This window comes from Arachis hypogaea, chromosome 4 (genome assembly GCF_003086295.3).
Source record: "Arachis hypogaea cultivar Tifrunner chromosome 4, arahy.Tifrunner.gnm2.J5K5, whole genome shotgun sequence".
Lineage (NCBI taxonomy): Eukaryota > Viridiplantae > Streptophyta > Magnoliopsida > Fabales > Fabaceae > Arachis > Arachis hypogaea.
Genome location: NC_092039.1, coordinates 33,250,032 through 33,259,664, shown reverse-complemented (window position 1 = coordinate 33,259,664; position 9,633 = coordinate 33,250,032). Strand labels below are relative to the sequence as shown.

The 9,633-nt window shown below is 38.3% G+C and overlaps 1 non-coding gene across 1 annotated transcript; it reads right to left on the bottom strand.

Annotated features, from left to right (window-relative positions):
• Window positions 1–4,691: 4,691 nt before the first annotated feature.
• Window positions 4,692–4,798, bottom strand: LOC112799173 (small nucleolar RNA R71). Its single transcript, XR_003200751.1, has one exon. It is a non-coding gene; the product is annotated as a small nucleolar RNA R71 (small nucleolar RNA).
• Between the last annotated feature and the right edge of the window lie 4,835 nt (window positions 4,799–9,633).

Below are 9,633 nucleotides of genomic sequence, written 5' to 3'. Positions count from 1 at the left end.
ACATTCTTCTATTATTTGTTTAGATAAATGTTGTCTTGTCTGGTCAAGTTGTGCTTCCATATTCTTATTAGCATCCTGAGTATCTTGTAACATTTTTTTAAATTCTGCTAACTATTTTGTCAGAGTAAGTAATTGCTGGTTGAGTTTAGCAACTTTTTCTGGAGGACTAAGGTCAGTAGATACTGCTTTAACCTCTTCCTTCATGGAGGACTCACTACTCAAGTACAGACGCTGATTTTTAGCAACAGTATCTATAAGCTCTTGAGCCTCTTCAATTGTCTTTCTCATGTGTATAGATCTACCAGCTGAGTGGTCTAGAGATATCTGAGCTTTTTCTGTAAGCCCATAGTAGAAGATGTCTAACTGCACCCATTCTGAAAACATTTCAGAGGGGCATTTCCTCAGCATCTCTCTATACCTCTCCCAGAAATTGTAAAGAGATTCATTATCCTCTTGTTTAAAGCCTTGGATGTCCAGCCTTAACTGTGTCATCCTCTTAGGAGGGAAATATTGATTCAGAAATTTTTCTGACAGCTGTTTCCATGTCCTTATGTTGGCCTTAGGTTGGTTATTTAACCACCTCTTAGCTTGGTCTTTTATAGCAAATGGAAACAGTAATAATCTGTAGACATCATGGTCTACTTCCTTATCAAGTACTGTGTCAGGAATTTGTAAGAACTGTCTAGAAACTCAGTAGGTTCTTCCTGTGGTAGACCGGAATACTGGCAATTTTGCTGCACCATGATAATGAGCTGAGGATTCAACTCAAAACTACTGACCCGGATGGAGGGTATACAGATACTACTCCTATATGAAGCAGTAGCGGGGTTAGCATATGACCCCAGAGTCCTTCTGAACTGTTCGTTTCCACTTAGTTCCATGATGGAGAAAGGGAGATGATGTAAATAAAAATTTTATTTTATATTTATTTATTTATATATATATATATTTTCTAGAGATAATAAAATAAAAATAAATAAATAAAAACCTAAAATAAATAAAAAAAGATTTGAAAATATTTTATGAAGATTTTTGAAAAAGGTGAGGAGAGAGAAAGTGGTTAGGATATTTTTGAAAAAGATATGATTTTAAAAATCTTAAAAGGATATGATTTGAAAAATTTTGACCAAGTCAACCCAAGAGATTCGAAAATTATGAGAAATTAAAGGAAAATATTTTTTTTATTTTTGAATTTTTTTTATGAAAGAGAAAAACACACCAAAGATACAAGATTTAAAATTTTTAGATCCAGTGCTCCTTGTTTTCGAAAATTTTGGAGGGAAAACACCAAGGCACACCAAACTTAAAAATTTTAAGATCAAGACACAAGGAAGACCCAAGAACACTTTGAAGACTTACAAGAACAACAAGAACAAAAAGAAAGAACACCAAACTTAAAATTTTTAGAAGACCAAAATAAATTTTCGAAAACTAAAGAAAAATTAACAAGAGAACACCAAACTTAAAATTTGGCACAAGATCTAATCAAAGAAAAATTATTTTTAAAAAGATTTTAGAAAGAAAGACTCAAGGGGCAACTATTCCCAAGAAAATAGACACATTCAGCAAATGCAAGGATTGAACAAATAAAAACTATTTTTTTAGGTGACGAAAACACAAAGGACACCAAACCTAGAACATGCAACTAGATGATGCCAGGGCATCTTGGCCAGTTTGACTGACCTTTTCTTTACTGTTTTAGGGTAGTTTCATGCATTTTCTCAGTAAATAGGCAAGTTTTGGATGAAAATACACTTACACCTTGATTCAAGCAATTATTGTGAACTTTACATGAATTCATGAGGATTAGGCAGGAATTGTATGATAAAATTGATTATGCATAATCTCATGATTTGGAACAGAGCTTTGATGCACCTTAATTGCTTGATTTCAGGACAAAGGAAGCAAGGAAGAGCCGCGTTAGTAGCCACGTTAATCTAGTTAATGTGACCATTAATGTGGAATGGGAAGAAGCTTGTAGCGTTAATGAGAAAAGTGATCGCCAATAACGCCTTCGAAGCCATCATAGCCCACGTTAATTGCCACGTTAACTACATTAACGTGGTAGTTAACGTAGAGGAAAAGGGAGCTCCAGCATTAGTGGTAAAGGTGAATGCCACTAACGCTCCAAATTGGCACAATTGGCCACGTTAAGAGTCACGTTAACTTAGTTAACGTGAACTCTAACATGGAGGAAGAAGAAAGTGCCAACGTTAGTGACACTCACCGTTGTCACTAATGTTGGACTAAGCCAACATTGCCCACGTTAGTGGTCACGTTAAGACCACTAACGTGAAGAGTAACGTGGAGCCAAGCATGATAGGCCAACGTTAGCGACACTCACCTTTGTCACTAACGTTGGAGATGGCTATCACCACCACGTTAGTAGTCACGTTAATCCAATTAACGTGAACTCTAACGTGGGAAGAAGGAGCATTTGGAGCGTTAGTGACAAAGGTAAGTGTCACTAACGCTCTCGAAGCTTTAGGCATGCCCACATTAAGAGTCACGTTAGTTATACTAACGTGAACTAACGTAGGGAAAGGGGGCACAAGGCAACGTTATAGGAAAAGGTGATTCCTAATAACATTTGCGAAGGACCAAGAGGCAACGTTAGTGGTCACGTTAGTGCCACTAACGTTGAAGTAAACGTTGATCATTTTGGGTTGGAACATTAGTGGAAAAGGTGATTGTCACTAACGTTCTCGAACCCACATCCTCACTTAACGTTGACGCCAGTAACGTCCTAACTAACTCCCATGCCTAACTCACACTTTTTCTACAAACAAAGCTAAGCCCACTGAAGATTGTAACTGCTTCAACTCAAGATCAAAGGCCCATATCCAAGACTTGAAGAACTCACTAGAAGATCAAGAAGAGTAGTATATATAGGAGTAGTTTTGAACTATTATAGAGCTTTTGCACTTTTGGAGAACTACACTCTGTATATTTACTTTCTGCATGCATTCTGTTCTACCCTTTTTCATTTCCATTTCCAGAGCTTTGAACAACTAAACCCCTTTCATTTGGTTAGGGAGCTCTGTTGTAATTTAATGGATCAATTATAGTTTTCATTCTTCTTCTTCTTTCTTTTCTCTTGATTTACTAGAAGGCTTTCGATCTTAATCTAATTGGTTAGTTGTCTTGGAAAAGAAACTCTCCATAATTAGATCTCCTCTGAGCCTTGGAAAAGGGATGAGGAGATCATACTAGAAATGCTTTCTCATGTTGGACCAAATTGGGGTTTGGGCAGATATAGTGACATGTAATCCTCCCAACACTGTGATTTGGAAATACATGTGGTATAATCAGTGACCACACTTCATCTCTTTCCATGAGCAATTAAATCAAGGAATTGGGCAATTGTTCAAGCTTAGAGAGATTGGATTGCCAAGGAATTGGGATCCAATCACTTAAGATTGCCAAGGAGATCAATGAATGCATTAATTGAGGAAGAGATGAGAATGAACTTGATCTGGAGAATGTAACATCTCCTAAGCCCAATGAATCCCCATCTCTGATCTTACCCATTCTCTTCACTTTCTGCCATTTATTTCCATGTTCATCTTTCTAAATCCCCATTTACGATTCTGCACTTTATTTTCTTCAATTTACTTTCCCGCCATTTAATTTCCAGAAAATCTCAACTACATTCTGTTTAGCTCAACTAGCACACTCTTCTAACTAAAGTTGCTTGACCAATCAATCCCTGTGGGATTCGACCTCACTCTATTGTGAGTTTTTACTTGACGATAATTTGGTATACTTGCCGAAGGGAAATTTGTTGAGAGACAAGTTTTCGTGCATCAAGTTTATGGCACCGTTGCCGGGGATTGATTTTGTATCAATAATGATTAAGTTGGAAGTTCACTAGATTGAGAATTTTATTTTTATTATTTAATTTGCTTAGTCATTTACTCTTAGTTTCAATTCATCTTCTTCGTCATCCCCTATCCCCTCGTTGTTTTCTTTTTCTTTGAATTTACTTACAATTCTGCTTACTAACCCACTAACTGTTTGATAATTTGCACCACTCACACTAACAATCACTCTAACAAGAATAATTACATCATTTGTTTCCTTGCTGTGTGCTCTGTTAATTGTATGACAGGGAGATGAAGTGGAGCTTCAACTTCCTTTGATTCCAAACCTGAGAGGACCCTCCGTCGATTGAGGAGGGAAGCAAGAGGAAAAAGAGTTGTTGGTGCTGAGGAAGAGGAAGAGTACTTTGAAACAAACATGGAGGAGAACCTGGAAAATAACCATGAAGAAGAAGCTCACAACCATGCCAGAGAAGGCCATGTGAATCATGCTGGGCAAGAAAGGAGAGTTCTAGGCTCCTACATCAATCCAAACCCAGGAAATTATGGAAGTAACATCCAAAAGCCCACCATACATGCCAACAACTTTGAATTGAAACCCCAGCTCATCACCCTTGTTCAGAACAATTGCTCATTTGGAGGAAGTGCCCAAGAAGACCCCAATCAACATCTAACCACCTTCCTAAGAATATGTGACACTGTAAAGTCTAATGGCGTTCATTCGGATGTCTATAGGTTGCTTTTGTTCCCTTTTTCACTCAGGGACAAAGCATCTAAGTGGCTGGAGTCCTTCCTGAAGGAGAGCTTAACGAATTGGGAAGACGTGGTAAACAAATTTTTGGTAATATTCTACCCTCTCAAAGAATCAACAGGCTGAGAGCTGAGGTACAAACCTTCAGGCAACAAGATGGTGAGACTCTCTATGAGGCATGGGAGAGGTTTAAGGATTTAACAAGAAGATGCCCACCAAAAAACATGTTCAATGAATGGGTTCAACTACACATCTTCTATGAAGGTCTTTTTTATGAGTCAAAGAAGGCCGTAGACCATTCATCAGGGGGCTCTCTAAACAAGAAGAAAACCATTGAAGAAGCCATAGATGTCATTGAGACGGTCGCTGAGAATGACTACTTCTATGCTTCTGAAAAAAGCAACACTTGAGGAGTAATGGAGCTGAACCACATGGATGCACTATTGGCTCAAAACAAGATGATCACCAAGCAGCTAGCAGATCTTACCAAGAAGGTGAAAGAAAACCAAGTGGCAGCATTCATCACCTTATCACCAGCTCAAGAAGGAGTGAATGTAGGAGAAGAGGGTGACTAGGAACAAGCCAACTATGTTGGAAACTCACCTAGACAGAACCATGATCCATACTCTAAAACTTATAATTCTGGTTGGAGAAACCACCCTAATTTTGGATGGAGAAATCAACAAGACCAAGGTCAAGACCAGAGACGCCACAACCACAATCCCAACAACAATGCAACTTACCAACATACCTCACAGAGATCTATCAACACCCACCTAATCACCCTTCTCAACCACCTAACCCCAACCCACCATCACCAACCGAAGATAGACTTTCTAAAATTGAGACTCTACTTGAAAGCATATGTAAGGAAATTCAAGACAGTAAAGTTTTTCGGGAAGAAGTGCGATCCAATATGCAGAATCAAGATGCTGCCATCAAGAAACTTGAAACACAAATTGGCTACTTATTCAAGCAAGCACCTGGCCACAACATTTGCAGCAACACTAATTCAACTCCAAGGGAGGAGTGTCAGGCTATCACTCTCAAAAATGGGAAGGAATTGAGGGAGATCCACAAGAAACCACAAGAGAAGAACTCAGATGAAAAAGAAAAGGGACAAGAGGAAATGCAAGTCTCCACTCCTAAGCCCCAGCAATATGGAGAAGTGCTGAAACCATGCTTCCCAAAAGCCCCATACCCCCAGCAATTAAAGAAGAAGGGATAGGATAACCAATTCTCAAGGTTCTTGGAAATCTTCAAGAAACTACAGATCAACATATCCTTTGCTGAAGTAATAGAGCAAATGCCGCTCTATGCCAAGTTCTTGAAGGAGTTAATGACTAAGAAGAGAAGCTAGAAGAACAACAAAACTATGATACTCACCGAAGAATGCAGTGTCATTATCCAGCACAAACTACCTCAGAAATTGAAGGATCCTGGGAGTTTCCAAATCCCTTGTATCATAGGGGAAATCACTATAGAGAAGGCTCTATGTGATATAGGGACAAGCATAAATTTGATGTCCTTAGCAATGATGCGAAAGATGAGGATTGAGGAGATCAAACCAACAAGAATGGCCTTGCAACTAGCAGACTGGTCATTCAAATTTCCTCACGGAATAGTGGAAGACTTGTTGGTGAAGGTAGGAGACTTTATCTTTCCAGCAGACTTCGTAGTATTGGACATAGAGGAAGGAGCTAAGACCTCTATCATCTTGGGAAGGCCATTCTTGGCCACCACCAGAGCCATCATTGATGTCCAAAAGGGTGAGCTTGTCCTTAGGCTACATGAGGAGAAAGTAATATTCAATGTGTTCAAGGCCATGAGTTACCCACAAGACTCACTGGGAGAATGTATGAGGTTGGACTCAGTGGATGCTGTGGTGTAAGAAACTCTTGAAGAAGAAGAACTTGAGGGGTTAACAGAAGAAGAGGAATCAGCATCAAGCAAAGAGGTTGCAACAGCTGAAACTCATGTTCATGGCACACTAGAGGGAAAGGATAAAAGAAAAGAAGCACCTAAACTTGAATTAAAGGCACTACCACCCACTCTCAAGTATGCATACTTAGGAGAGCATGAAAGTTATCCAGTGATCATAAATTCAGCCCTCAACCAAGAACAGGAGGAAGAGTTGCTTCAAGTCTTACAAAAGCATAAGGATGCCATCGGATGGACACTTGCTGACTTGAAGGGAATCAGTTCGGCCATATGCATGCATAAGATACTATTGGAAGATGATGCCAAACCTTCCATTCAACCACAAAGGAGGCTGAATCCAATTATGAAGGAAGTGGTATAGAAGGAAGTCATGAAGCTGTGGCAGGGAGGAGTAATCTACCCAATTTCGGATAGCCCATGGGTCAACCCCATCCAAGTGGTCCCCAAGAAAGGAGGAATCACTGTGGTACCCAATGAAAGGAATGAGCTGATCCCTACAAGAACTGTCACAGGATGGAGGATGTGTATTGGTTACAGAAAACTCAATGAAGCCACGAGAAAAGATCATTTCCCACTTTCCTTCATGGACCAGATGCTAGAAAGACTTGCAGGACACGCATACTATTGTTTTCTAGATGGTTATTCAGGATATAACCAAATAGTGGTTGATCCAAGAGACCAGGAGAAAACATCATTTACTTGTCCATATGGGGTGTTTGCCTATAGGCGTATGCCATTTAGGCTATGTAATACGCCAGTAACTTTTCAATGCTGCATGCTTTCCATCTTCTCAGATATGATAGAAAAGTACATTGAAGTCTTCATGGATGACTTCTCAGTATTTAGAGATTCCTTTCCTAATTGCCTAAATCATCTTGCCTTGGTATTAAAAAGATGTCAGGAGACCAATTTGGTCTTGAATTGGGAAAAATGTCACTTTATGGTGACAGATGGAATAGTCCTTGGCCATAAAGTTTCTAACCAAGGTATTGAGGTGGACAGAGCTAAGGTGGAGCTAATTAAAAAATTACCTCCACCAAGTGATGTCAAGGCAATTAGAAGCTTTTTGGGGCATGCTGGCTTCTACAGAAGATTTATTAAAGATTTTTCAAAAATCGCCAAGCCCTTAAGCAATCTCCTTATGTCTGATACACCATTTATCTTTGATGAGAAGTGCATGCTTGCATTTGAAAACTTGAAAAAAAAGCTATCCTCAGCTCCTATCATCACCCCACCTGATTGGAATTTGCCATTTAAACTGATGTGTGACGCATCTGATTTCGCAGTTGGGGCAGTGTTAGGATAGAGAAAAGAAAATTTGGTGCATGTCATATACTATGCCAGCCAGGTCCTCAATGACACTTGATAAACCCCATTTTTAGGGTTTATCTTGTATTGATTTTTGGGGATTCTATCACCTTTTATCCACATTTATTCAATGAAATAGCATGGTTTTGTATATTCTCCTTTAATTGTGCTTAAGAGTGAAAACATGCTTTTTAGGTCTTAAAATGACTAAATTTAATTCACCTTAATTCCATTAGATGCCTTGATATGTTTGTTAAGTAATTTCAGATTTAGGAGGCAAAGATTGGATAAAGGAAATAAAGGAAAAGCATGTAAAAATGGAGAACTCAAGAAGAAATGAAGGAATCGCAAAAGCTGTCAAGCCGACCTCTTCGCACTTAATAGGCCATAACTTGAGCTACAGAGGTCCAAATGATGCGGTTCTAGTTGGGCTGGAAAGCTAACATCGGGGGCTTCGAAATAATATAAGATTTTTCCATAGTTGCTACACTTTTGGTGATGCGCACGTGCACTGTACACGCACGCGTCGTTGCTGCCATATGATCCACTTAAAGCAATACGTGGCCAGCAAATTCTAAAGCCTTGTGGGCCCAATCCAACTCATTTTTGATGCTATTTAAGCCAAGGATTGAGGAGGGATGAACAAGTGAGTTACCATTAGTTTAGTTTAGCTTAGTTTAGTAGTTAGAGTTAGTTTCTAGAGAGAGAAGCTCTCACTTCTCTCTAGGATTAGGATTAGGATTTGGTTTAGTTCTTAGATCTAGATTTTAATTCATCTTCTTCTACTTCTATCTTCTCAATTCCTTGTAGTTACATTCATTCTTCTTCTATTCTTTTGTTGTAATTTCCTTTATGTTGTTCTTGTGTTTTGTTGTAGATCTACTTTTGTTTCTTCTACTCTCTTTCAATTCAATCAAGGTAATTCATAATAAATGTGTTTCTTTTGATTGTTATTGTTAATTCCTTTCAATAATTGTTGTTAGATTTCATTCTTGTTGTAGATTTCATGTGCTTTCTTTCTATGCCTTTTATGTGTTTGTTAAAATGCTTCTTCTAGCTTTAGTGTAGATTTTGTTCCTCTTGGCCTAGGTAGAGTAATTAGTGACTCTTGAGTTATCTAATTCCTTTGTTGATTGATAATTAGAAGTTGCTAATTGATTTGAATGCCTCTAAAGCTAGTCTTTCCTTTAGGAGTTGATTAGGACTTGAGGAATCAAATTGATTCATCCACTTGACTTTCCTCCATGGTTAGAAGTTAACTAAGTGGTAGCAATGAGCAATTTGTGGTTACAATTGAGGAGGATAACTAGAATAGGACTTCTAGTTCTCATATCTTGCTAAGAGCTTTGTTAGTTGTTAGTTTATTTTCTTTGCCATTTATATTTCTTGTCTAAAATCTCAAAAACCCCAAAATAACTCATAACCAATAACAAGACACTTTATTGTAATTCCTAGGGAGAACGACCCGAGGTTCAATACTTCAGTTTATAAATTTAGGGGTTTGTTAGTTGTGACAAACAATCTTTTGTATGAAAGGATTATTGCTTGGTTTAGAAACTATACTTTACAACGAGATTTCATTAGTGAATTTCTAAGCCGTCAAAAATCCAATCATCAAAATGGCGCCGTTGCTGGGGAATTGCAATGGTGTTGTGTTATTGGTTATTGTATATATGTGAATATTGTAAATATGTTTGCTTTTTGCTTCTTTGTTAGTTTTTAGTTTGTTCTCTTTATTTGTTCCTATTTTTTGTTTTTGCCCTCTCTTATTATCATGAATTCTCACTTTGGCTATGAGTGTAGTTACAATTA